Source organism: Neofelis nebulosa, chromosome 2 (genome assembly GCF_028018385.1).
Source record: "Neofelis nebulosa isolate mNeoNeb1 chromosome 2, mNeoNeb1.pri, whole genome shotgun sequence".
NCBI lineage: Eukaryota > Metazoa > Chordata > Mammalia > Carnivora > Felidae > Neofelis > Neofelis nebulosa.
The window spans coordinates 105,360,156-105,364,266 of NC_080783.1; the positions used below are offsets into that span (position 1 = coordinate 105,360,156).

General features: G+C 42.8%; 1 pseudogene; it reads right to left on the bottom strand.

The window, feature by feature from the left end:
* Positions 1–465: 465 nt before the first annotated feature.
* LOC131490608 (large ribosomal subunit protein eL24-like) lies at positions 466–984 on the bottom strand (annotated as a pseudogene).
* Positions 985–4,111: the final 3,127 nt, after the last annotated feature.

The following is a 4,111-nucleotide window of genomic DNA, read 5'->3' on the forward strand; positions in this document are numbered from 1 at the left end:
TATATAAATATATATATAGATATATATAAATATAGATATATATCTTTTTTTTTTTTTTTTTTTTAGAGAGAGAGTGCATGCACAAGTGGGGGAGGAACAGAGAGTCCAATGTACGGCTTGAACTCACGAAGCGTGAGATCATGACCTGAGCAGAAGTCAGACCCTCAACTGACTGAGCCAGCCAGGTGCCCCTGGATTCTTTAATAGTCAGATGTTTATTTAAAAATCTGATCTGTCAGGGTGCCCGGGTGGCTCAGTCAGTTAAGCGTCAGGTCATGATCTCACGGTTCGTGGGATCGAGCTCTGCATCAAGCTCTGCGTCGGGCTCTGTGCTGACAGCACTGAGCCTGCTTGGGATTCTCTCTCCCCTCTCTCTCTGCCCCTCTCCTGCTTGTGCTCTGTCTCTCAAAATAAATAAACTTAAAAAAAAATAAACAATAATAAAATAAAATCTGATCCACCAACTTAGCGTTTTCTGCCAACTCAGGGTGCAGAAACCCTCCCAGGCTTTACCGTCTTTTGCTTAGGTGCTGCCTTCGTGGGAGCCTCAGCAGCCGTCGTTGCTGTCTACAGGTGCTTGCTTAGCCTTTTTTGCTTCCTTGGTAGCCCTGATGGCTTATTCTCGTTGAGCCTTCCTGACGTCAGGTTTCTGACCCCTCTTGGCCATTTTACCAGCATGAGATGCACCAGTGATGGCCCTCTGGAATTGGACCGTACAGGTGGGTTCTTTTCTTTTGAATTTCTTCTGTCCCTTTTTGTGTTTCTTCTGTAAAGTCCAGTTTCTCTGCTGAGGATTCCTCTTGGAAAGGAATGTTGACTTGCATTTTCATTAAGAAATTAGAAAACCTTCCCCTCAGTCCTGGCATAGGGCCTCCCATGTCCAGGGTAGATTTTGTACCTAGAGAAACTGACAGCTTGAACTTCGTGGCTGCAGCGGCCACGAGAAGGAAAGATGGTGAAGAGAAAAAAAGCACAGCCGGAGCATCATCGCCCAACGGGCACAATTCTGTGCCATCTAATTTGATAAGAAAATAATCCACTCTGCACGGTGAGCCTACGTGTGACATTCGAAGTCTGCTTTTCTTGTTTTGACCTGATGGGTACTAACTGGTAACAAAAATACATAAAATTCATGACATCCCAATAACATGGGGCAAAGTACATTGAGCATCTGACTCTTAGCTCAGCTCAGGATCTCACAGTTCGTGAGTTCAAGCCCCGCACTGGGTTTCTGATGGTGCAGAGCCTAGGATTGGCATTCTGTCTCCCCTTCTCTGTGCCCCTCTCCTTCTTGTGTGTTCATGCGCTCTCTCAAAATAAATAAACATATATATATATATATATACATATATGGTTGTGTTCCAACCTTTATTTAGGAACACTGAGCTTTGCACTTCATAGAATTTTCATCTGCTGTAACTTTGACTTTTTAAACCTTTAAAAATGTAAAATCACAACAGGCAGCCTCTGACTTGGCCACCACACAGGATGCCCCATGACATAGTTCACTTTGGGCCACGGGACTATTTCTGCCTCAAGTGTAAAATAATTGTGTGTGTGTGTGTGTGTGTGTGTGTGTGTGTGTGTGCATACACACCCACTTCTGGGTTAAAGGATAGCAGCCATCTGCATCACAGCCACTGTATGGGAGGACAGCTGTCCTGGGTTCCCTAACCTGGGTCAGTCCTTGAACAAGAGACAGCCTTTGCAGTGGACAGTTGACTTTGGAATTCCTACCAGCACAGCTGATCTGAATTTCCATCTCATGCCACCAATCAGCCAGGGTTCCGGTCTCTGGAACATAATGATCAGTTGCCTTGGATGTGGTCACACAATATTGCAGATACAACAGGCAAAATACAGAAAGCCTCACTTTACACTGGTTTTGCTCACTGGCCACCCCATTTTACGGCAAACATGCAGTCTGTCATGTCTCTCATTGAACCTAGTATGTGGATTGATTCTTCTTCCTTTAGCTTTTTGCTTACTATATAATAACAACACATACTTTTGCTTCCACATTATTTAAATGCTTATCTTCTCACTTCAAAAAACTACATTTTTACAGTCCTGGTCATACTGATTGTAGTTTTGAATTGTACCCTCGTTTGCTCCGTATCACTGCAAAATTTTATATTTTACTGCCTGAGAATTTCCATTCAATTCTCGTCTGTTTTTCTCACTACCAAACTTGAAAATCAAAACACCAGCTTGATGGATTTTCTTGAAGACCCTAATCTAGTCCACAGGAAGATATTCTTTAGAAGCACAGAATTTCTATTTCTTACAAAAGATACCCATGGCCACGACATGCTAGAGATGGAATCCCCCAGCTCCAGGGCACATTAAAAAAAATAATTTGCACATTAAATGATGATGAATGGTGCCAGCCTGAACGGGGTGGATGGGTGGCAGGCTGGGAAGAAGGAAGTATTCAACTCCTCTTGCAATGTACACGTGTGAGCTTCACAGTGCATATGCCCGCTGGGAGGTGAAGGTGCAATGATGTGCTTCCTGGAGCTTTCCCAGGAGGGGAACCAGACGGACATCCAGATCCACAAGGCTGAGAAGTGGTTCAAAAAGGGGAGCAAGATGTTACGCATCAAATACATACTGATGGGAATGCAAGCTGGTGCAGCCACTCTGGAAAACAGTATGGAGGTTCCTCAAAAAACTAAAACTGCCCTACAACCCAGCAATTGCACTACTAGGTATTTACCCAAGGGATACAGGTGTGCTGTTTTGAAGGGACACATGCACCCCCATGTTTATAGCAGCACTATCGACAATAGCCAAAGTATGGAAAGAGCCCAAATGTCCATTGATGGATGAATGGATAAAGATGAGAAAATGTGGTATATATATAATGGAATATTACTTGGCAATCAAAAAGAATGAAACCATTTCCAATGACATGGATGGAACTAGAGGGTATTGTGCTAAGCGAAATTAGTCAGAAAAAGACAAAAATCATATGACTTCACTCACATGAGGACTTTAAGAGACAAAACATGAACACAAGGGAAGGGAAACAAAAACAATATAAAAACAGGGAGGGGGACAAAACAGAAGAGACTCATAAATATGGAGAACAAACTGAGGGTTATGGGAGGGGCTGCGGGAGGGGGGATGGGCTAAATGGGTAAGGGGCTTAAGGAATCTACTCCTGAAATCATTGTTGCACTACATGCTAATTTGGATGTAAATTTAAAAAATTAAAAAAACAAAAATACTTATTGAGTGTATTCTAGGCCAGCTACCATTCTAGACGTAAAAATCTGCTCTCTGCATACACTTGAAACAAATCCTTATTTGCATTTTATGTCGGAACACCTAGCTCAGTGTCTCATTATTAAAGACTTAACAAATACCAGATGAAAAAATGTTTGGTGGCAACGGGCATTTTTAGTAAATCTGGATTAGCTAAACAAAAGCAAATTTCAAGAGTATCAGAAACTTTAAAATAGTTGAGAAGGCGAAAACCTACTCGTTTACTTCACGACACCCAGGTCCTTATGATGGAATACTAGTCAACCGTAAAAAAAAAAATCTTGCCATTTGCAACGACATGGATGGAGCTGGAGAATTACGCTAAGCAAAACGTCAGCCAGAGAAAGACAAATACCATGATTTCACTCAGACGTGGAATTTAAGAAACAAAGAGAAAAAATGAAAAAAAAAAAGGCAAACCAAGAAATACTGTTTTTTAAAGAAAAATATTTATATTTGAGTGAGACAGAATCTGAAGCAGGCTCCTGGCTGTCGGCACAGAGCCCGATGCAGGGCTCGAACTCACACGCTGACGTCATGACGTGAGCTGAAGTTGGATGCTTCACCGACTGAGCCCCCCAGGAGCCCTGAAACAGACTCTTAACTATAGAGAACTGATGGTCCCCAGAGGGGAGGTGGGTGGGGGATGGGTGAAACTGGTGATGGGGATTGAGGAGGACACTTGTGATGAGCACCAGGTGTTGTATGAAGTGTGTGTGTGTGTGGGGGGGGGGGTGTCACTATACTGCACACCTGAAACCAATATAGCACTCTACGGTAACTACACTGGAATTTAAATAAGCACTTAAAAAGAAAAAGACACCCAAATCCCACTTGCATA